At 38.3% G+C, this 26,304-nt stretch overlaps 1 protein-coding gene across 4 annotated transcripts in view; it reads right to left on the bottom strand.

Moving 5' to 3' along the window:
• The window catches only part of LOC149298795 (transcription initiation factor TFIID subunit 3-like), a 61,455-nt gene that overhangs the window by 16,201 nt on the left and 18,950 nt on the right, over positions 1 to 26,304 (bottom strand). The gene's annotated exons all lie outside the window — the stretch shown is intronic.

Here is a 26,304-nt window from a genome sequence, read left to right as displayed (position 1 = left end):
CTAATTGCTATATTGAGAACATTACCAATAAAAATCCTCTCGATAAGAAGCTTGCAAGCAGAGCCCTCTATCTGTCAATCTGAGTTTACTGCATAGGGGCTATATAAATAAGCCCCATCCATCTCTGTCATATCAAAACACAATAAAATACATGAACGGTTTCCTCAACACAACGCCTAATCTTGTAGGATGGAAAAGATGATTTTAACATAAAATCACAGGATCTATTAATTACAATAAATTGCCCTGTAAATAAAGAATGACTAACGATAGGTGAGAAAATCTTAATTTTCTCAGCAGTTAAAGCCATTTGTTTGAAAGCAAAGACGACATTTTCTCAGCTACCGTAAGTCATGCTGCACTGACAGCAAACCTTGGCGACAATAAAGCAAATGTTCAGCAGTGCACGAGATGCCTTCATTTTCATGCAGGACCTACCCCAAGTGCTCTCAATGACCTTGACAAAATTCTGGAAAAGTATCTCAGGACCTGGGGCTCTAAAGCTATTTTAGAATTGGCTTTGAATAATTGTCCCACAATATGAGTTTCTTGATTAATTGCTTGAGATAAGGTCTCGTTTTCTTCGCCGGCCTCCAGTGGCACAACCCCCCCCCCCTTTCCCATAACCGTTTGGTTTTGTTCTTCTGTACACTGAGAATGGCAAAATCAGACATACGCCAATTCCATTACTTGAGGATTAGCACCGAGATAACCCTTTGTATTCCATTACTGCCCATTATTGGGGTAATTATTTAATCAAGTTTACTCTGTTTGAAAGATGCACTAATTGTTTTCAAAAGTCTATTAAAGCAGATTAAAAGGCTTAGAGGGATACAAAAAGAATGTCCCTTAAACTGAAAATCAAAATTGAAGGTATTTCAAAGTTTGAACCCAAAAGTTATATTAAGCAGGCCAATGCATTAAAGGTGTTCATGGTACCCTCACCACATGGGGCTCCTACACCATAATGAAGACATTGAAAGAACTGAAGCAAACCATTCACAGTGACTGCAATCACCCCCACATTTGGGTGTGTTAAAATGGCGCTGGATATTGCTACATCTTGTAACAGTCATCAGAAACACTGACGTTGATCTTGTTTAGCTTTCAGAAATATATCCTCTTGTGTTTATCGCCAAACCTGTTTTATTGTTCATTACATTTTTTTAAAGCTCACTTACAATGCCCAGTGTTACCAGTCTTCATCCAATGTCAAGAGTGCGAAATGTAGGTGTCCATGTATATGATCAACTGAATCTGATAACTAGAACCATGTATTCACTAAGCTAGGAAGTCAACCCCATAACTGACATACACATCAGTCACAACCACAAATGCCACCTTCAACTTCTAACAACCATTTCATTGTAAAGACATAGCAACCCATGAACAAATCCTTAGAAAGGAACTTGTGGGTTTAGTTTGTGTTGTATTAAACGCTGTACTAAGGACTTTCTTTAGGGTGATCTCCATGCTAACACACAAGCACTCCGTGCATGTAGCAGGTTCATTTGCAGTGTAGATCATACAAACAGGTGCGTAGATCATAGTGCTAGACTCATCTCAGACACTTGGGATAACACTACGCACAAAGTTGGCGACTATTAAAATGACATTTCAAGGTACAATGACTATTTCGCAGGTACGGTGAAGTACGAAATGAATTCAAACCTTGTCGTGTAGACCTGAAGTAAAAAAAAAAAAAAGACATTTCCACATTGATATTTCAATAGGACAATACCAGGATTCCAGAGACCATTACACTTAAGCTTAGCCCTCATATCATAGGCAATGACACAGACTGTAGCAAGCTGAGCTATGCTTAAAAGCATTGTAAATGGATACATTTTTTTTTTTTAGGTTAAAATCCAGAAAATGGCACAAGAAAGTATGCCAAACCCAACTGTCAACAAATGACAAACACAAAATAGGCATGGATGTTTTATGTTTTTCGAAACAAGCTTAAGTTTATATGCTATTCTTCTAAACAAGTAAAGAGGGAGTTAATGACACAGCGAAGCAATGTACACACCAGGGGCAATGTAATGACGTAGAACTGTTAGTCACATAAAACAGGTTATAATTACAACTGGCTTAATTAGGATTGTCAGGGCCGTGGACCTTATGTTTAAATAAATGTAAACCAATGCTCATGTTACAATGGTCTACCACTAACGATTCTGCTTACCAGCTATGACTTGGTGAGGTTTACATAAACTTCTGATGAACTTTACACCAAGTACACATTGTTGGAAACTAGAGGCAAGAATGCAAGTGTGTAGATGATTTAACCCAAAACAAATTTGATTTAACAAGTCACCAAAAATTGACTTTCTACCCGATTTCCTGCTCTGTCTAACAATATGTTTGTTTTCCTCAAAAATTGATTAAAAACCAAATCCAAAGCTAATCCTTAGTATTTTTTATTTAGGTTAGTAATTAAGTCATAGTAAGGACATTTAGTGTTCTGCCTATTTAGCCAATAAACATTAGTGATACTTATCCTCCTCATGAGGTATTTCTAAATTTATATACACTATATGGACAAAAGTATTGGGACACGAGACCAACAGGGACTTTTATGACATAGTTTTCTAAATACTTAGACCCTAATATGTAGTTACCCCACTTTGCAGCTGTAACAGCTTCCACTCTTATGGGGAAGCTTTCCACAAGATTTCAGAGTATTTGTGGACATTTTTGCCCCCTTCATCCAGTAGAGCATTTGTGAGGTCAGACAGTGATGTTGGATGAGAAGGCCTGGCTCACAATCTCCGTTCCAGTTCATCCCAAAGATCTTCGATGGGGTTGAGGTCAAGGCTCTGTACGGGACAGTCCAGTTCTTCCACAGCAATCTCATCCAACCATGTCTTTATGGAGACACATACATACATACACAGACATATAAAAAATGTAATGTATGGGGATAGCTTTATACTTTTTCTGTGAGATGAAAGGGGAAAGAGTTTACTAGAAATCACAACTTGCATAGAAACATAGAAAGTGACGGCAGATAAGAACCAGTAGGCCCATCCAGTCTGCCCAACCTCTGAATACTTTCCTTTAGTACTTTCCCTTATCCTATATCTAGCTTGGCCTTATGCCTATCCCATGCTTGCTTAAATGACTTTACTGTATTAACATCTACCACTTCTGCTGGGAGGCTATTCCATGCGTCCACTACCCTTTCCGTAAAGTAATATTTTCTGATGTTACCATTAAACCTTTTCCCCTCTAGTTTATGCTTGTGTCCTCTTGTTGTGGTAGTATTTCTCCTCTTAAATAAACTCTCTTCCTTTACCTTGTTGATTCCCTTTAAGTATTTAAATGTTTCTATCATATCCCCCCTGTCCCGTCTTTTTTCCAGGCTATATAGGTTAAGATCCTTTAACCTGTCCTGGTAGGGTCTATCCTGTAATCCATGAACCATTTTAGTAGCCCTTCACTGAACTTTCTCCAACATTTCTATATCCTTCTGGAGATACGGTCTCCAGTAATGTACACAATTCTCCAAGTGAGGTCTCACCAGTGATCTGTACAACGGCATGAGCACTTCCCTCTTTCTACTGCTAATACCTCTCGCTATACAACCAAGCATTCTGCTAGCATTACCTGCTGCTCTACTGCATTGTCTGCCTACCTTTAAATTCTCAGAAATAATTACCCCTAAATCCCTTTCCTCGCACGTTGAGGTTAGGACAGTATCAAATATTCTATACTCTGCCCTTGGGTTTTTATGCCCCAGGTGCATTACTTTGCATTTATCCACATTAAATGCCAATTGCCAAAGCTCTGACCATTTTTCCTAGATCATTTGCCATTTGGCTTCTTCCTCCAGGAACATCAACCCTGCTGCAAATTTTTGTGTCGTCAGCAAATAAACATACCTTTCCATCAAGACCATCTGCAATATCACTAATAAAAATATTAAAGAGAATGGGTCCAAGTACAGATCCCTGAGGTATCCCACTGGTAACAAGACCTTGTTCTGAATATACACCATTCACTACAACCCTCTGTTGTCTGTCACTCAGCCACTCCTTAATCCATTCAACAACATTGGGATCTAAACCCAGAGATTGCAGTTTATTTATAAGCCTTCTATGTGGGACAGTGTCAAAGGCCTTACTGAAATCCAGGTACGCAATGTCTACTGCACCACCTTGATCGATTACTTTAGTCACCCAATCAAAAAAATCAATAAGATTTGTTTGGCATGATCTTCCTGAGGAAAACCCATGTTGTTTTTGATCTTGAAACCCATGTGACTTCAGATGTTCAACAATCCTGTCCTTTAACATTGTTTCCATTCATTTCCCCACTACAGATGTAAGACTAACTGGCCTGTAGTTGCCCGACTCCTCCCTTGTAGGAAACTTCAGTCCTCAGTGAGTTGTAGATATGCATCATAAATTTGAACATGACTAGCTGCAATCCAAGTTTGTGAGGGCCACTTAATTATTCCCCCCACTATAATTTTATTAGAAATAAAAATAAAAAATGTGGTTTCATACTAATGCCACCTTTCCATGGACCCTGGTTAAGGCTAGAAAATTAAAAAAAAAAAAAAAAGTATTCTCATCACACATCAAATAATTTGTATAAAAGACAAAGGCTTCAATAATTGCACGAGGCTGTGAAAATACCTGCATGTTTGCCCCGGACAGACTGGCTCCACAACAAGGGTCTGGTATGTGACTTTTCTTTAAGGTTATTTTATTTTGTCTTTGAGAACAATTGCATATTTTCCTTTAAAGACACCATAAATGTTTGTGGTAACAAAACACATGCTAAAACAGGTTTTTAAAAAATAATTAGATCGACCAACACAGAAAAGCTTAGCAGTTTATTATAATGTTACTCTATGGCCCATAATTGGCCAAAAGAGTGAGAGTGTGTGAGTATGTGTATAATTATATATATATATATATATATATATATATATATATATATATATATATATATATATATATATCTCTGCATATAGTGTTTATATATTACACGCACATATACAGATATACAGACACTATATAACTTAATATACATAGTACTTAGATTGTAAGTTCTACCTGCAAGTACCTCCTGTTCAAATGTATGTATATCTACCAATGAACAAGTTACTATTATATACTATTATTGTAAGCAGTGAAGCTCTACGTATATCTGTTGGCACTACATCAAAATGTAATAAGCCAGATCGATGTATAGAGCATAGACAATAACCTGACAGACGTAACGAATATAAGCAACAATGCCTTTAGACGTGCTGCTCCTCAGGAAATTTGAGTTGCGTCCTGTATCTTTCAATCACTATGCTTACAAAGCAGTGCAGTTCTTCACCCATATAAAATGGGAGACAGAAGAAAAAAAAAAAAATACGTAACTGGCTCCACTTTTATTTTTTCACATTTTCTCATCCCTTGTCAAAGTCTGGCGCCGGCTGAGCACAGTAAATAATAAACTTGGGCTGTGGGCTGAAATACAGACCCGCTAATGATATGCGACTTTCATATGCCCTTTGCTTTTAACGAAGGGAATTTGAATACTCAGGTGATGCTCTTGTTTTACGGTGCTACACGTTCTGTAGTATGGAGGCTTCTTCTTTAACTGATGCACTTTGCTAGTTCTTGGGTTAAAACTAACATTTCTCTCAGAAAAAATGGGATGCTGTCCACCAAAAACTCTGCCATGATCAATATTTACTGCACTACGAACATTGTGAATTTTATGGGTTTTTTTTCTTTTTCTTTTAAATTATTATTCAAATACATGATTGCCCTCCCAACTTGCTTCCTATAATAAGAGGGAATATTTCGATTTTGGTTTCGATTTCGGTTTTGGATATATACACACATTACAAGAACTTCATATGACAATTCCAGATTTTATTCTACTTTAGTTAATAGCCTTCATATTTAGGAGTTTTTTTTCTTGTTTTTCCTGTTCTATAGTGCTGTGGAATATGACGACACTATGTGAATAATAATTAATAATCACCACAATAAAATTATGACACACTTAACCGTTCAAACCCCCCCCCCCAAATTGACTAAGTTAATTTACAACGAGCACTCTTTAACCAACAAACTTAATGCTGTCATGTCTTAGATGTTTTGTGGTTAGTATTGCCTTGGACTTGACAAAGGGAGGTTGACACCAATAAGTGACCAATAAGAGTCAGATAAAGGTATTTTATATTACATCTAAACTACTGAACTAACACGGCTAACCTAAGATACACAAACATTGGGTGCTATATCAATAAACATGGTAAATGTTCAATTCTCAATTATTTTGTTGCATTATTAACCCCTTAATGACAAAGCCCGTACATGTACGGGCTCAAAATGCATTGTTTTCAATGGGTTTAGGGACTGCCCATTGTCCTTAAAGGGTTAAAAACAGCAAGTAAAGGACTTTACCGATTCCAGAATGGCTGCACAAACACAAAATGAATAGAAGCGCCTTATCAAAAAGGTGTAATCTAGTCAAGGTAATTACTTTGGCATGCTGTTATGGCCCATAAATAAAATAGAAATAGCATTTTGTTAAATAATATTCCAGATATATATCACCAGTTTCAGCTCTACGCAGTAGAAAATCTAAGACCCCAAAAATAGATACTAGTGGTCCTGCAACACAGCTTATTAAAGGACAAGATCAGAGGCCCACTGGCAATTGAAGCCAAAGTTAAAGTTAGCCATACATACACATTTCATTGCTTCCATGTTACATTACATTAATAATGCAACGTTCCAACCATGAGTTTTTGCAACATTTTTGTACGTTTGTTAACTTGTCACAATGTTGGTGGCACATACAACTGCAATTTTTTTTTTTTAGGGCAATAGTGTATGTCCTTAGAAATAACCGTACATCAAGCAGATTTTTTTTTACTTTATTCAGTATTCAAAATGTAACATCGCATCAACACCATACAAAATATAAATATCCTCGCAAAGACATAAAACAACCGCATCTAGGTGATTTCGGGTTCACATACAAATACGGATGCATCCATTAACGTACAAATAATTTATAAAATAATTAGACTAGGATTACTACGTATCGCCTGGTCTAATCCCCCAGCAAACATAAAAAAGAGAAAAGAAAAAAAAAAAATATTCCAACGCACCCTCATTCACACCATCCGTACGGGTCATTCATACAGACAAGCGTATTTTATATAGTTATATGTTATACATTGGAATCTACGAATATCAAAGAGAATTGGGATACTGGTCCAACCAAGGTCTCCAAATATTGTAAAATTTGTGAAGTCTCTGAAGAGATTGAAAAAAACACGTTCCATTAAACATTGATAACGAACTTTGTTAATTACATGATCTAGAGTTATTGGCGTTGTTTTTGCATTGACAAGGAGATCTGCCTACTGATTCCTGTGAAATGGAAAAACAAAAATGAAATCAAATTAGCACACTTTTGTGATGTCCTTAGAACATGAGGGTTCCTGCTTAGTTACAAAAGACGTTCACAACAAGGTCCACCAATACCCCAAAGGAATCTCTCTATAGTTTGTTTTTCTCCTAACCAAGTTAAAAAGGCTTAATTGCCTTTAAATGCTTCATGGACCATGACACTCTACTAGGTGAACATTCATATTTTAAAATCCATTAAAATTGTTCAGTATTATTAAACAAGAGGAGCACAAGCTAAACATAAAAAGCAAGGGGGGAAAGGGGAGAGGGGAAAAAAAAAACCCCAAACCTTTCATTGAAAGTCAGTTCTGGGTTTGGAAGAAGGTTCCTGACAAATACCAAGGGAACAAAGCTCCTCTAAAATCCTCCACTGCTAATACAGTCCAGATTTGCTGGGTCTGCACTGAAACATCCTCAGAAAATGTTTACATTCAAGCAAGGTTCACGTGGAAGGTCAGAGCAAACGAAGGCCTGGAAATGACTTTCAAAGCTGTAAAATGATTTTTTTTGTTTCTTCTAAACATATTAAGAGAGGGAAGTAACAGGAAACCTCGGGTTTAAAGTTGGTTATATGAAAGAAGCGCCTCATAACATCTGTAGCTAGCATTCTTATTTGTTAACTTGGCAACTGGTGTAGAATCTCCCCATCCAAAATAAAACAGTCCTAAAAGCAGAAGGTTCGGAGAATGTCATCCAACTTAAGATCAATAGTAGACAACTTAAAATTCATGGTACTAAGGTGAAAAAGCCACGAAGAGAAAGACATCTTGTGGAAATCAATTTGTAGAAACCATTGTAAAACAACATCCAACTGTCTAATGAATGTAATATTAACAATACAATGATTCAAAAATTGTAATTAGTGTCAAATACAAAACAAGTATTCTACTCTAAGGTGGTTAACAAGATACCAAGAACACTCCAGATAAGAGCCCATAAAACCTTAGTAGACAGATATAGCTTTAACGGTTACCAAGCTAAAGCTGCATATACCATGCTTAAGTGCCCCCCCCCCCCGTTTATAATAATTGCTTGTGTACATTGAGTCATTAATCATTCATGGTGAAAATGACTTTAATGGTATGTATAGTGGTATTTAAATTAATTTTCTTTAAAACAACTGCACCTGAAACTTGACAATATAGCATAGATTGGTCTGTATATTGTCTTAATAGGTGACTGTTCCTCTTCCTTATGCCAAGTATTCTTGGAATTAATTTTTAATTATTTTACACAAAACACAATTATGACTTATGCCATATAGAACATGCTTCAGACAACTTACAGGGTAGTCCAGATTGATTATTTGCATGGGCCTATAAGCATATTGCTTCTATACATTTTTTTTCATCTCTGAGATAAAAAGATTGGATTATTCTCCATTTTGATCAAGATCACACAAGACATCAGTTGAAACCTTAACATATTCAACCAAAATGTTGTGTACAAAATTAAATAAGATCACTTAGGGCATAATAAAACCTAGCAGAAAGCTCTGCTGAGATATAAATGCAGATAGAACAATTTTTTTTTTTTTAAACTTTCGCCCTTTAGTCCTTAACGTAGATGGAACACAACAAACTATTGCAACATAAGAATGCAAGATATAAAATGATAATAAAATACGAACATGCAATCCCCTGACTTCCGCGCATATCTGCAATCTTTTCATATTTCAAACTGCAATTAAAGTCAAAAATCCCCTTAAAAATTCCAACCTGATAAAGCAATGGGAGTTGCGTAAGGTTATCGTCGAGCAGTAAATTATTCCTCTAATGAATGTCATTGTGTTAAATTTTAAGGCATAACATTTTGAAATGTTCAGATCTTATCATTAGCCTTACATAAAAATGGAGAATAGTAGCCGTGGTTATAGGTTGTTTTGCATGTAAATTGTTGCGCATCATCTTTATGGTGTGCATGTTAATGCCCGACTGGGTATGAAACGGAATTAATGGTAGAGACGTGACAGACATCCGTTTGCGGCAGATCAGTGTTTGGAGCCGAAGGGGTTAACCAGGCCTTCATAACGAATATAAATACACACTCACTTAATGTAGTCAGGCCTTTTCTCTTAAAGGAAATGAATTAGCCCACTGGGGAGGAGAGAAAGCCAGACTGTTTTCCATTTCATTACTTGAAGCACATCAGAAATCAATGCAATCAGATGGATGCTTTGTGGGTGACACAGCTAACATTCAATCATTTATCAGTTATATCTGTGAACTGATAAGAGAGGAGCTTAGGGTAATATTACACATACAAAAACACAATGAGAGCTTGAAGGCAATTGCTCCCTCCCCAAAGCAATAAAATCACTGCTGATAAGTGGAGAGATCCCCACACATACCTAATCTGGAAATATATTCTTTCTGGAAATCTCGGAGACTTGTCCCACCCATTTATGAACATCTTTCGCATTCGTATTGCTTGGGCCATGTAATATTTTAATACAGATATGAGGAAGAATACAGTGACATTAGACCATTACTACACATCATGCATGTGCTCCTCACATTTCACCACCGGAAAACAAACAGTTTGAATCTCTCTTAGAATTTTTTTTTTACCCGTCCTAATATTTCTCCAACATTTTGGTAGAAAATATGTGCAATAGTTTAAGCAAGCAAATCTCGACTTAACTGTTGTGGCCACCACACCAGGCCAGAATAACGCAGATGGATCCGTGGAGAAATAGAAGTGTTCCCCCACACTTCTCTCTTCGGATCCATCTACGCTACTCTGTCCCCCGTGTATCGCTTTTGAATTTAGCCTGTACAAAAAGACCAGGAAAACCGCGGTCTGAAAAAAAATTGACAAAAAGAAAAATAAAAATTTGAATCATTTTTGGTCCATTTGCACAAGTCTATTGAACAGACCTCATACCCAAGTCCAATTCCAATAATCCTTGCAGTACATAGCATAGCATTTTTTTGTGAACTCTGATATTTAACCCCTTAAGGACCGGGCTCATTTTTCGTTTTGTACCCTGTGGGACCGAGGCTGTTTTGACACTTTTGTGGTGCTTGTGTTCAGCAGTAATTTTCTCCTCACCCATTTAGTGTACCCACATAAGTTATATATTGTTTTTTTCAGGACAAGATGGGCTTTCTTCAGATACCATTTTGATCGTATCATCTTATTTACTATAAAAAAAATTAAAAAAACATGGTGAAAAATTGAAAAAAAAACACATTTTATGACTTTTATTTGAAAAATCTTTTACTCACCTAAAAAAGCAAGTAAAAAAACTAGCTAAATAGATTCTACTACTTGTCCTGAGTTTAGAAATACCCAATGTTTTTATGTTTTTTTGCTGTTTTTTGTAAGTTATAGGGCAATAAGTACAAGCAGCGTTTTATGATTTCCAAATCTTTTTTAACAAATCTGGTCAGTCTGCCTCCATCTCCTCTTTGGAACATCTTTGAAGCCGGTTAACTCAATTTAACCCATTCAAACCATATATTTTTGAAAACAAGACACCCCAGGGTATTCCAAATGCTGTTATTTTAACCCTTTCCATGCACCAATTATACAACTACACTTTGTCAAACTTTGTAATAGTAATTTTTTTTATTTTTTTTCCCACACAAATTGTACTTTAGTTATAGATATACAGGTGCTGGTATATGTCACTGTCAAACAACACCCCAATATGTGTTCAGCAACATCTCCTGAGTACAGCGATACCCCACATGCATGGGTTTGTCAGATTGTTTGGCTGGTAAAAGGCTACTTTTGGGGCATGCGTAATTCAGGTGGTCATTTGGTCATTGTGCCTCCCTCTCCTCTTTGGAATATCTTTGAAGCCGGTTAACTCAATTTAACCCATTCAAACCATATATTTTTGAAAACTAGACACCCCAGGGTATTCCAAATGCTGTTATTTTAACCCTTTCCATGCACCAATTATAGAACTACACTTTGTCAAACTTTGTAATAGTAATTTTTTTTATTTTTTTTTCACACAAATTGTACTTTAGTTATAGATATACAGGTCCTGGTATATGCCACTGTCAAACAACACGCCAATGTGTGTTCAGGAACATCTCCTGAGTGCAGTGATACCCGACATGCATGGGTTTGTCGGGTTGTTTCAGATTTAAAATGCCACATTTGGGAAGTGCGCTTTTTTTCGCCATTTTGGTCAGTCTGTACCTATGCCCTATCTTTGAGCTAGGCCACTCCAATTTACCCCATCAGCCATTTTTTTTTATATATTAGACACCCCTTGGGTATTTGAAGTGCTTTTATTTTAACTCTTTGTTGAGATTTTTGAGAAATTTTAGCACTTGCTCAAAATAATAAACTTTATTTTTTAAATTTTATTTTTTTAATACTTTTTTATATTTTTTTTTACACATTTTGCTGGTACTGGATGGTTCATCTAGTGACATCACTGCATAATTATTGTTAAATGTTAGCACATTTTTTTTAAAAATTTTTTTTTCCATTTTTTATTTATTTTTATTTTTTTTGAATATTTTACTAATCACATAGTGATTAGAAAGCTGGGCTCCATTGACTTGCATGGTTGAATGCAGTACCTGTATTCAACCAGCAAGTGGAGCCAGTTCTCTAGAGGGTCTGGAGACCCTCTAGCGAACTTTTTCGTCTTTATTGTTTTATTTCCCGGGCCGCCGCCATCTTGCTTGATGGCGAAGATCACCGGTCACAGCCCACCCAGAGGTAAGTGTTTGGTGTCGCTGGATGCCTCCTGATCGAGGCATTCCAGCGACACCATTTAAGTTTAGGAGGCGATCGTTGATCGCCTCCTAAACGCTTTTAAAACGGGCGTCCGCCGCCATACAATGTATGGCGGCTGTTGACGCCCCGGGGAGGGGCCAGACATGGCCCCCGATGCCGATCTCGGCCTTGCTGAATGCCTCGACATCGAGGCATTGCAGCAAGGCCGTTTAAGCGAAGAAAGTGATCCTTGATCACTTTCTAAGCTTATTTAATTTTTTGACGGTTCAGGACCGTCAAAGGTCATTTAGTGACCTTCTTGTTATGACGGTCCTGAACCGGCAAAGGTCGCGAAGGGGTTAAAAAGGAAAACTACTACATGCCCTTCATCGATTACAGAAAAGCCAAGGGTGATTTGTTTGGTCTTTGTGACATAATTGGAGTAACAGATACATGTACATGGAAAGTCTATACAAAGTAGGCTTGCTTCTTATTCCAGGGCAACCAACTACACAGGTGTTAAATGTTAGGTGCGTGCAAGTGGAAAATTTAACCAAGAGCTAACTTATAGACACGAACCACTGGCTACATGACGCCTATCAACACAGTTCACTAGCGTAATATAGCGTCAACATATGTACTAGTTACAGCATGACATGAGATGTAAGCATGCTACATACTTTGTAGGCCCCTATACACAAATGTTATGTTCTTTTAAAGTGAATCCCTCATGTAGTGTTTAAGACAAACATGTCTAGTGCATAAACACTAAAAGGACATTAATGTTGCGCCACAAATTAAAAGGCAGCACTACACTGGAATAAGAGAACACAAACATTTTTGCTATTTCTTGTGTATCCTTACATGCAGGTCCTTCGCCAGAACCGCTTCATTGGAAGCACTGCAGGTAATATTTTTTGTGACCCAATTTACCTAAAAACTTGTTTCCTTTTGCTCCATCTTTTTATGGTATAAGGCTGCTTTTATTTTACAATAACCCATTACCTATTAAAATAATTCCAAAGCATAGATTTAGCCGATAATTGAGCTGTTGACTAAAAACAAAAACTATATAAAAAAATTAATTGATCAAGAGATATTCAGTTTTCCAGCTAAATGGCCTCCACATAATGCCCAGCTCCCTATTCCTGACATATGCCATTTCTTCCTGGACACAAAAAATAAGAGGGTGCCTAAACATGATCCATGTGGTTCTCACTGAACATCTCAAGTAGTCTGATAACAGTGGTACTGGTATACAAGAACTCGGCCTACCTCCTGTATGCCTGTCAATATGTTATGCAGAGATTACTTATTTCTTGCTTACGAGAGAGAGATACATATTATACACACACACAGTACTATGCCAAGCTGAGGGCAAGACTGAGCACAGAAACAAGGCAGTTATACCGCAACAGCTAGGTCTCTCCAGGCAGAAATTTTAAGGCAGACAGGGCTCTGTTGAGATCCGTAGACGCAGTGGTCAGCCAAGTACACTTAGTGCCGCAGACGACAGACACACAATGGTACCCGTCTACTGTCCGAAGAAGCCTGGTCAGAAGCGGAAGACTTGCGGCTAAAAAACCAAGCCTCCAATGGGGGAAGGGTCAAGGGCTCAAATATTTCCAAAAAACACAGAAACTAGGACGCAGGAAAATTGCAGCAGGTGCTCTAAAATGAGGAACCAATTTGAAATATTTCGTTGCAGCTGAAGGAAGTTTGTTTGCCGAAGGTCTGTACAAGAATGAGTGTTTGCGGGTGAAGCTTACCCGCAGGTTTGGGGCTGCATTTCAGCAAATGGGGATTTGGTCAGAATTCTCAATGCTGAGAAGTACAGGCACACACTTATCCATCATGCAATACCATCAGGGGCACGGATTTGCCCCAAACTTATTTTGCAGCATGATAATGACCCCAACAGAGTCAAAGTCATTAAGAAGTATATTCAACAGGAAAAAAACAAGGAGTCTGGGAAGCGATGGTTTAGAGCCCTAATCTCAACATGGAGTCTGACCTGGGACTACATGGAGAGAGAAGCAACTCAGACTACCTAAATCCACAGAATTAACTGTGGCTGTTTGAAAAGTATCTGCAAGAATTGATCCGGTTTTGAATGCAAAGGGTGGTCACACTTTACAGTTTGTTAAATGATACTAATTATTTTGAATCTTACAGTACTAATACAAAATATTAGTATATTCACCCCCCCCCCCCCAATTATAGGACAGTGCAAAGACTACTCATTTCTTTATAGATATTGTCAGGTTCTCCATTAGCTCTTTCACTTGTATTATATATCACATATGTGATACGAGACTACTTTTTTATTTTGGTCAATTTTATAGGCATCACAATAGATTCACATTTTTCTTTTACATCCCTTTAAATACCTGAAGAGCACCTCCTGCCAACTCAAATTGTTTACTGTAGGATTCCATAAATAAAACTGCTTCTTTTTATCAATTCCACACATTATAAAAGTTAAAGCAGCAGCCAGGACACCCTTTCATGAGAGATCTGTGAGCCTCCCAGCCCCTATGCGGTGTTGGATGTGAGCCTTTTACTGATTTTGACAGAGGATGTGGGAGACTGTTTAGTCTCCAAAACTGAACTCTTTAGAAAGTTCTGAAGGCTTGTGGAGCAGGGGGTGGCGGCAGCACAGACACGTATTCCTCAGAGAGGAAAAAGACCTGCATGTACCTCCATGTAACAGAAAAAAAGAAAGGAAGGGGGGGGCATACAGTGGACAACTGACAAGCAAGTTTGAGAAAACTGAGAAAGGAATGCACAAGAGGGGGGGGAACTATATACAAAAGAAAAAAAACAAAAAAAAAAAACAAGAAATTGACTCACAAAACTTCTCTGCATCTAAAGTTAATGTAAAAAGAATGGCACATGACTACTATATAGGAGACTGATGGGATGCCCTGTACCCCGACTGGGTACTCCCGCCAAACGTTGCTTCCTCCTGCCAGGACACCAAAAATGAACCCCTTCAGCACCAGACAGAACCAGCGTTGTAGATAGAAGGGGGGACGTCGCTGCACCGGAGCTGCGTTGGCACTGTGGCTATCCGAAGCTTAGCTACACAGAATGGCTATTGTGCTGAAAAGGACAATAAATGATCATAGCAGCCCACCCCAAGCATCAGGCAACACTCATGCTGAAGTGAAAACAGGACTCAGTTTATTTAAACAGTACAAGGGGTAATTTACATACAATAGACACAACAAGCCACACAAAGTTCTCCATCAGGTCCTCCTTTGCACTCAGCCCACCTCAGCCCAGTAGGGGGTCGCTATTGTAGTCTGTGGGGAGGATGGTAAACACGGGCGCTTCCCTGACTTCTGGCTGAAACCGGCTGGATATCAGATCCAGGTGAAAATACTGGCCATAGACATCTCTGTGCTGTAAGTCCTGACCCGATAGAGAGTAAAACACCCATAAACCCCCTCCCAAAATGCAGGAACCCCAAAGCTGTCCGAGCTCCACACTCTTTAGAGTCTCTTATACTTTGGGAAAACGTGGCACTCCATACCAGGGCCCATAGTATGTAGGAAGGAGGCTGGCACTCAGTCCCCTCCAGGAGCCCATGGCACAGAGGCTTCCGTGACAGAGACTATATACAGTACTCTACTTTAGCCAGCACAATCATTTTCATACTCTATATAAATCACCACCACATCAGCAGTGTGATACTACCTGTGCTGAAAAAAAAAAAAAAAGCTATCGTGGAATATATTTAGTTAGGGCCAATAATTAAAGGAAAAGAATCTGAGTAAAAAGAAAAATGTACTCATCAGAATCATTGGTTCTTTAGAGAGGCAATGCAAACTGCAATATCGAATATCAGACTTGTTCATCTTATAATTCATACCTTTGTACTGTCTGTATCCTGGAAGTATATATTCCCCAAGATTAATACACATAGGCTATATAATTCCTTTTGGCGTTGGTGATGTTCAAATACACGTCCAAACACTTTTGACATTATTGATGTCACAGGACCTCTCCATTTTTCATTAGTTTCTAAAGCAAATACAGGCTGTTTAACATTACCCAATTTTAGCCTTTGCTTATTGAATAATGCCTTTGTTTTATTAAGATGATCTGCTAAGCCACCAGTTTGGTGGGTGAAGGTGACACATCTGAACACATCTGGAAGATGGATGCATGAGAGAGGATCCCTGGCAATCAATCAATAAAGATGGTTTAATTGGTTTATTGTCCCTGCAGGTTTCTTATCTGCCTGTACAGACGCAGGCTTGGTTTTGCAACCTGGGGAGAATACATATACAGCTTAGGTTTCCATTATGCGAGTCAGAAATCAAACTTTAAAAGAAAAGCATTTTTTTTAACCTAATTTGCTTTTGTACAGTTAGGCTTGACGCAATAATCACAGCTATCCATGCTAACCGATGGATAAAAAGTGATATTTGCAGCATCTAGACAAATATTTAGGAGCCAACTGGCATACGTTATTAAATTAAGATATTTATAGTCCACCATTTACATACAAGTTGCCAAAAACCTTGGGAGTATTTTTTATAGATCTCAGGCTGGCAAACTGTGCAGCCTCTATATCGGAAGCTCTTATAAACACAACAGTTGCCATTAACAGTAACAAAGACAATAAAACATGTTTGGTTACTTGTACGAGCGCAAATATGAGACTATATTTTTATATTCTATTTTTTAGTGTGAATATGCTTCGAACCAGGGTGACCACATGCGCCGGGATGGAAGAAGCTCCAGAGTTTCACGGTATGAAGCAGGCAGCTGAAGCCCTCCTTCCTAGCAACGCAGACTCAATGGAGAAATGGAAGCAGGAAAGAGCTCCAAAATGGTAAGCGTGTGTTATGTTGTGTCTATGCATATGATAAGCTGAAACTGTTATTCTGTTTTGTTCTTTTGTTTCGAAGGTGTGACCCAATAGATTTATATTATAACTATAATTTTATTAACATGCATAGGCCACATGACTTAGCAGGGGGCAGATGGATGAACACCCTTTAAGGACAGGTTTTTGGGAGTACCCTTTAAGCATATTTATGCCTCCACTAGTGCCCAGAAACTCAATTGTTCAGAACTAGATCATTCCAACGATGGAATGAGTACACAATACGGGCAAGTCTTAACACGTATGCAATACACATTTGGTTTTCATTTTTTTGTAGGTTATTCAAATGGTATAGACTGTTTTGTTAGTAATAATCATTCTATAAAAAGAGGTAATTACTAAATACTTGTTAAAACAGTACATCTAAAATGAATTCTGGGGTGGAGGGTAGATTAAAACCACTTCAAAAAAACAAATGTCTGAACCGCTAGAAGGTAGAAAAGTGTCTTATTTGGAAATCCTTAATTACTGGATTGCCTTTGGCAACCTGGCTACTACCTATACTAACAGAGAGCAACAATATTTTGTAAATGCTGTATTTTAGGCGACCTATATTAAGTAGAACGGGTTATTGAAGAATACATTATTATAGGGTGATGCAGTCTTGACCATGATTTGCCTTTCAAGTATTATAGGAACAAGACGCACCAGCCAAAACATTTTACCGTTATTAATGTGGACCAGTTATTGCCTCAAGCAATCTCCTGCTTCCGGTAAGATATAAAAATTGCAACTGGTTAACCTAAGCAACTTAATAGCCATTCCGTTGGCAAGAACTCAAAAGCCCAATTTGTGTAAATTTCTATTATGCTTAATATTAACTGTGTGTTGCCACTTGAGGCTCTTTTGCAGCTAGTTAGGGGATCAATATATTAAGTAGGAAACAAGACGGGCTTTAAAAAATAAAAATAAATTATAAATGTCAGTCTATGTCCGGCTACTGTTAATGAGACTCTTTGAAACTGTGTTTACAGAATGCATGTCAAGTATCCTATCAATACATTATGCAAGCAGAACTGCAAACAAATAACTGACCAAGTCATAGGGGTAGTAATTTTAGTAGACCGTCAACTTTAGCCAACATTTGGATATGGTTTGTGTTCCCCACTGGCTATTTAAGGTATTGATAACTGACAACTTGACAGCTGGACTTCCTGCTTAACATTACGCATTTGTTCTTTCATTGCGTATAGGTGTCCTCTTAGATTTTAGAATGTTGCTCGACTTCATCACCACCATTGTTTCCAAGGTCCACGCGATCACACGCCGCTGAAAAGGCTAAAACCATTCCTTAAAATTGGTCTGTACAATGGAATGATTCTAGATTAGTCAGTTTGTGGATCCAATCGTCACACTAATGGGATTCTTAAAAACGCACATGCAACCAAAAATTGAGGAAGTGATCCGAATTCAATGTAACATTTTGCATTGGCTCAAGGTATCAAAGAAAACCCAGCAAGCTTCTACTTATTGCAACATTTTATCAACAGAGTGATTAGATAAAATACAGATCTATAGAACATTTAGGGAATGGAATATGGAAAAAACGCATGTTATCGAGCCCTGCAGGAAACATTAGCAACACTGCCGCAAAATAGATGTATTAAACATTAACCCCTTCAGTCACCTTGTGGCAATAGGCCTATTGGACATAGGGGGTACATCCTGACATTGTTGTAGCGGCAGGGATATCACTGTCACTACACGGGAGGCTTCCTGCGAACTGATGTAACGCCGCTCGCTGTGAACGCTGGTACGCTGTCATTCAAGGAATGACCAACCTCTTGATTGGGCATTCCCTACCGGTAGGCGTCACTGCTGTCACCCACCGGAAATTCACGCAAGGACAGAAAGGCCTTAGCAAAGTCTTATAGAACCTGCTGGGCTCTCCCATTGCTCCCCCTGCCGGCTGATTGCAATCTGTGATGCAGGGCTGGGCCGCCCTGATTCAGCACAAACAGATCAGGAGGAGAAAAGGGGAGAAAAAGCTTCTCGACTTTAAAAAAAATATTAAAATAATGTGAAATGAAAAAAAAATTTGAGTTTTTTTCTATTTTATTATAGTTTTTATCTATTATCACTATTTTTATGTTTTATGTATTTCTAATGACAAAAAATATTTTGGTCGTTTGATTACGAAAAGCCCTGGGACTGAAGGGGCTGCAGAAAAATTTTGCCCAAAATTTCTATTTTTATTTTGTAATGCTTGTTGATTTTGCATGAACTCCAGTGCATTTTTCTGGATTAAAATTGGTGCATGCATCCTTCATTGGGGGGCCTAAAACAAAACATGAAATTAATATGTACACACTCTGTGCATGTCACTAGAACCCTCGGGAGCCAGAAGTGGGGCTGGCTAGTGACATTTGGATCGATAACTTAGTACCTGCACCCATTGGGATGCAGTAAAAAGCACCAGAGTCCATGAAAACCGTTCTCATATTAAAATAGGACGGAGCACGCCTTTAAGTTGAGAGGTAGAGTCTTCAAATCCTTACACAGATGATATTACCAATGATTTTTGTACATTGAAATTTTCAATACAATACTTTTTTCAGTAATATCGGAGTGGTTAACATGCCTGTATGCAACCTACAGGTGGTCACTTTCAGGGCCAGATTGTGTGACATAGCTGTACTGACGGACAGCCAAGCAGATACCATTTATAAAAGGAATCATGTGAGAATTAAGCCAGAAGAGCTATAATGTGACGGGGTACAGAGCAAAAAAACATCAAGTACACGTCAAACCGATGATTCGGACTCGGAGTACTTAAAGGCTACTTTGGCAATGAAATGGTTATTGTAAGAATCTAATTCCAATGAATTCAACCAAGCAATTCAGTCCCTACTAAACAGACACTTTTTAGCCTTCCTTGTCTGCAATAGCACTCTTAGCCTGGAAATTATCAGTGCATTTATCACAGCATTACTAACCGTGCCAGCTCTCTGAGCCAGAACCGTACGCTCAATGCTTTATTTGTATTCAGCAGGCCAACCTTTGCATTCTGTGCTGGGCTCTGATAATTCTCTCTGTTTTTCAGGAGAACTCCTACCTACTTTGCAAAGTTATCAGTCTCTTGAGCCCTTGATACTGTCCCTGCATCTTACGATTTACCTGCCGATATCTTGAAAAAGAGAAAAAAAAGCTACGCAGAGAGATATATATATATATATATATATATATATATATATATATATATATATATATATATATATATATATATATATATGCTATACATAGCTGTGAAGTCGGAAGTTGATAATACATCGCGAGATTGGGGTGAATTGTTTAGCTCCTCTTTAGCGAGTTTTATGTTTTTGGGGGGTTTTTTTTGTTTTTTTACACAAAAGTAACGCAAGGATCATTTTACTTTGTAACCATGGAGTAAATAGGTTAGACAATTTATTATAAAAATGTGTTTCTATGCTTCACATACATTAAGAAGCAGAGATTGTCCCTAAGCTCAGACCATGGGAAAATGTTGATGAGCCGAAGAAGGGGACCGTAATGGGAACAGTGCAGTAAAAAGTGCATCTGTGCCGGGTTTCAAAGGAAAGTCGTTCTCCATGGTTCACCGGTCAAACACAACATTAAGCAGCAAGCACTAAAAAGTTAATTGAATGTTGGCCAAGAGATGCAGAGTCCTTATTTAAATGGGATAATTAATTTCTTTGTTTTTATAAGCATTTTAAAAATCAGCCAGCATGCGCACCCCTGAGGGTAATTAGGTGCATTGAAGAAAGACTACCGACACAGAGGGACTACAAACTTGGCTCTCAAGGAAACATTTTCTTACGCAATCTGCAATATGAATGTGAACAGGTCTTCGAATTGTTCGATACAAGGTGGGGTAGATGCAAGAATAGGAAGGACTAGGGGCAAAAATAACTACACCGATGACCATTTAGTGTAAAATCTATATGTTGTGGAAATAGGAGGCCAGATAAATAACTTTAAAAATCTATTATAATAGAAACATAGAAAGTGACGGCAGATAAGAACCAGTAGGCTCATAATGGTTTCTAAACGCACCCAGCATGGTCCCATAATGTGCACTTCACCACTCACCCCCCTAGGAAAGCATAGGGTGCCGGATTCACAATGGCAGAAGAAAGGCAGCGGCGTGGCAGGTCTCTACGACGTGAACAGGGAGCAGTGAATGTATGTTTATACTGTAGTGTCAGGGTGTAAATGTATAGTGCTGGAGTCAGTCTGTGAGTGTGTAAATGTGTAGTGCCATAATCAGTATGTACTGTATTGTAGTGCCAGATTCAATGTGTATGTGTGCAGAGTGTTAGAGTGTGTGTTTGTATATGTATAGTGTGTGCATGTGTATAAGAGTTGTGTATGTTACAGTATGGCATTAGCATAAGTATGTCAGCATATGGTGTGTATTAGTGTACAGTGTTCGCATGTATGTGGATGAATGTAGAATATTAGCGTAAGTTACTGTATGGTGTAAGAATAATGGTTAAACATACAAGCTTAAGTCTTTATGGTCCTGAATGGGTTAACCGCAATTTCATACAAAGTGGTGCAGCACTGAAGAAAGTGTGTTGCAATGCTGTATTGCCCCAATGAACATTCCTTTAATTGTAGACCAGGGGGTAATATATGAAAATTAAAATACGATTGAGGAATATAAAAAAAAAAAAAAAAGTCTTTAAAAACATGTTACACGATCATTATGGTTACATAGCAGTTTTCCTTAGGAAGATTTATCTTTACCAACTGAATATGAAAGTTTTAAATACAAGGTCATAACCTTCATTCTAATCTAACAGCTAAGAAACTTTGAATAAAAAGTTTTGCATTAAAAAAAAAAAAAAGGGTTGGAGGTTTTTAGCGGATAAAATGTTACATGGATAAGTGCTCATGTATACAAAAAGTCCAAAATGTCTTGTTAAGAGCCAGTGCCGTTTTGAAGCTGTAGACATTACACCACTGGGCTTCCACTGCCTCTGGTGTGGTAGTCTGCAGACAGAAGCTCGATGGGTTACTGACCTGTTCAAGAGGGAGGTCAGGCCACCCAGGGAAGGCTCTCAGCAAGAGGAGAGAGGGAAAAGGAAGCTTCTATAAGTAAGAGCTGAGGGTTAGAGTACAGACATCAGGAGAGTTTCAGTAATTAAGAAAGGCAAAGCTCACTGTGCCGTCGCCAGTACTCTAAAGCACAAAATATACTTTCAACAACTTGGGGCGGCCACAAGGGAAAAAGCCAACTTGTAAGACCAGCAGACCATGCGAGCACTCGCCCACACCTTCACTCTAAATCAATTGAAAAGGTATTTGTAATTAAAATGCATGTAATAGGTTTGTACATACCATGCACCTCTAGGTTTTAGGAATGCTAATATATGCATTGTTGTTTCCAAATCAATTACTATGACAGACATGGTCTACATGGCTCATGGACTCTTTTCCTCTGGCCCTTGACCTGTGGATGCCTTGGGTGAATACCAGGAACTTCACGAGCAGGCACCTTACTACTGGATTACTATATGTGATTTTGCAAATTACTTGTATGTGAATTGGAATTTTAAGGCTCTAACTTACAACTATTTCACATTGATGCTTTCTATTTTTTTGTTGTTTTATATATCGTCATCATATTCCACAGTGCTCTACAATGGATACATAGGACATAAGTAGTGCATAACATAGCAATTTGCTTTTTAGAAACATGGAAGGATGGCCCTGCTCAAAAAAGCTTACAATTCCTATATCACCTGCAAAGTGACTGCTAAATTAGTCCACAAAGATGACGACGGGTTCTTGCGCTGACTTACGCACTAAGTTTTCCATAGTCGGAAATCTGTAAAAGAACTTGACTATTTGTTTGTTTGGCCTGTGGGATCTGTGGGTTTTTTCCAGTCACATGGCACCAACACGTTAAGCAGCTGCTCTTAGAGTACATATATAAGTCAGACAAAACTAGAACAAAGACAAATTTGACATTAGGTAACGAGGGCCCTGCTCGCAATCTTACAATCTAGATGCTTGATTTGACTTCTTTTCAAGGAAGGAAAATATTCTTTGGCGTAAATGCTAATGAGCACCGTACATCAGGAGCACAGCAGAAGTGGAAAGTATGGAAATACCATTGTAGAAGCATTAATTATTTGGGTTCGAGTGGCCATAAGTCCAGGCGAGCCTAGAATCAAGAGAGCCGAATGCAATTCCGTCATAAGCATTTGCCTCTCTGCCCCAACTATGTGTTTTATCGGCCACATGTCCATGCACATGCTATTCTTTCTGCTGCTAGCATGTCAACACACAGCCTCTCTGAACACCTTAAAAATAAACTTTGGGTGCCGATTTATTTTTTTGCGCAAACTCGGGGGGGTGTTGGAGGAGGAGACCAAAGGATAGAACAAAAAAAAGCTTTTAGAATAGATTTAACAGGGTATTTTAATTATATGCTGCAATACAAATCTGCTGTCCACAAGTCACCCAAGCAGATTTTTCACTGTCATTGGCAAAGCTCCACAAACAACAATGCCACCTCAATGCAGCATTTCCAAACAGAGTATGAACCATTTACATGAAGTCTACGGAGCCTTTAAAAAAAAAAAAAAAAAAAAAAAAATGAAAAAAAAAAAAAGTTGCGGACAAACCCGAGGGAGCAAGCTATAAACGATTTGTTTTACCCACTGAGCTATATGATCTCTCGGGAGAAGATTCAATTTAAATTTCACATACACACCAGCCAGGCCGTGATAAACAGATGCTTAAATTAACTGCGTAAGACCACAATCAAACATCTGAGTGGGAGGAATGAGAGCTTCCAGGAGGCCTGAGGAGAACACGTCTAAAAGTTTATATTGGGTTCTGTAAGAACTTAAACACGTTTCCCTCATTGTCTTTTATTTTGCACACCCAATAAATTAAAAAAAAGGCATTAGGAGCACAGTTGGGATCACTAAAGTGCAAAATAAAAAGTTGATCGATGACTTATTGAATTACATTGTGTTCAAAGGCACACAGGACAGATCTGCTGCTTTCTCACTTCTTACCATTGACGATGTATATTTTCACAGATGCATAAGGAAATAATGAATTGAAAAACTTTTTGGCATGAACAAAGTTAGAATTTCATTACAAAATATCAATCTTGAAGTGAAATCCTATGTATAGACAGAACTATACCTGGTGACAACTGTGCAAAGTGGGTTGGCAGAGCTTCAACTTAGGCATTTTGCATTGCCTTTTCACTGTGGGAGAGGGGAGGTCTGGTATTCTACGCTTAATTCACCATCGTGTCCACAGATTACATGCATGTGTATCAGATTTGAGAAGGATATCACATTAGCCTAGAAAACCGTTCAAATGTTTATGACTTGTTCCTGATTTCAATAACTGCAAACAACTCAATTACAGTACGCACCGCAAACAGTCCTGTGCTATTTCCACAAGTAGGGAACATATAGCTACGGGGAACTGTACATATTTTTTGGTGTTAGACAGCATCAAAACTGTCAAACTTTTGCAAGAAAAAGTCTCTCCCCCCCCCCCCCCCCCAAGGAACCAGAAACATGAGGGTGTTAAAGAGTTTGCTGGTGGCCAAGTGGATAGGTCTGCTAGGCTTGTTAATGCATTTCACGGTCAATTCCCAAGTATAAAGAGCCCTCTGTGGGGTTCCTAGGCAATAGAGCCTATTCCAGATTCCATAGCAGAGCTATACAGTATTACCTGTGGTATGTACAGTCTATAATTCAGTTGTCAGTACACAAGAAAACTGTGCCTTAATACAGAGCTTCTCAGAGAAAGGGTTACTGGCTGTAGTTACCCCAGGAGAGCCAGCGATGTTCCTAACGCAGAATGACCTGCTGAAAACGATAGATTAAAGAGATGACCTTAAGGCCTGTTTGGGTTCATGCAAGTCTTTACTTTAATCACATTACTTCCCATTGCATCAATTTCATAACAGTTCATAACTGATGTAAGATGAAACTAAAAACACAGAACGAGCTGACCTTAGCACTCAATAAACAAATTCACATCTGAGAAATGTTTCTTGAAAACTCAAAGCCTGCTGGAGCTTAGAGTTGGCGTTTCACTTACACCAGCAAGTTTTCTTCTTCACATGTTACAATCAGTAGGTCCGCTAGAAGGTAGCCTGGAGGATAATCTAAGAACTGTGAGGATGGAAATACAAAAAACAAAAAAAAACCCTTAAGTTCACAAAGCAAACTAGTGCTTTGGACCCTTTTTATTATTGGGTAATCTGAGGCCATGTTGACAAAATATCCAACTTCACATTAATCTACTCTACAATAAACCCAATACAACGGCCATAAATCCTCCTTGCATGTGTTTTTTTAGTCAGCTAAGAACGCACAAAATAATTCTGGGGCAAAGCATTAAACAACATGTAAATGAATACATTGTGAATATAAATAGCGTTAACCATCCAAAGTACCAATGATAATCTTTGGTGGCACTGAATGCCCACTGGATAAAGTGGACACTTCAGCCATCCCTTGCGGTTTTAATGCATACAATTTTAAGCGGAATAAAAAAAAAAAATTTTCCCCGTGGCAAATGCATTGGGGGATTCTGCAGAGTTTCATCCCCACGCTAGCTTTGCCACAGATTTCACCTTCTCAGAATAAGCTATAGCTAGTGTTAAGAATAGGCTCACACTGACACCATTGGTTAATCTGTGACGTATCTGGACAGAGTGTGAAAGCCTTAAATATGAAACGATTTGAGACACAGTACCATAAACATGTGTATGTTGCCGTGTCAATATGTGTGCATGTATGTTAGTGTGTGTGTGTGTGTGTGTTAATTAGTATCGTAAAAAAATATATATAAAAATAAAACTGGTTCCTAAATCCCAACTAAGTTTATCGACCCCAGCGGTAAACGGCAGAGGCATATCCTACAGAGTGTCTGACCCATTCGGCAGTAAGGATATTCCCGCTTGGCTAGACGTTTCATTAGAGCAGTCAAATTTCAAATCATGCTAAGTGCTAAACCTGCAAGGCCCACAAAATATTTCACACACACAAAAATAAAATAAAATATAGGCCGATGTACTTTCTGGCTTTACCTAGAAGTACAATGCTACCCTCGCAGCTGTTAAATAATTCATCAGCACCGGTGGTGCACTGCTCAAGTGAGTTATCAATTTAATGCATAATATAACAAGTACATCCTTTAGGCTTGCCATTTTGCAGCCCTGCCGATTCCTTATCATACTAAACCAAGACGACGACACTGTTTCCCTATCTGAAGGCAACTGCTGCAATAAATAATCACACTTTATAGACA

The sequence above is a fragment of the Sceloporus occidentalis genome, unplaced genomic scaffold, assembly GCF_023333645.1.
Source record: "Sceloporus occidentalis isolate IW3139 unplaced genomic scaffold, rSceOcc1.0.p SCAF_31, whole genome shotgun sequence".
NCBI classification, from domain to species: domain Eukaryota; kingdom Metazoa; phylum Chordata; class Lepidosauria; order Squamata; family Phrynosomatidae; genus Sceloporus; species Sceloporus occidentalis.
The sequence above is the reverse complement of the archived record's forward strand: the minus strand, read 5'-3'. Positions and strand labels throughout refer to the sequence as shown.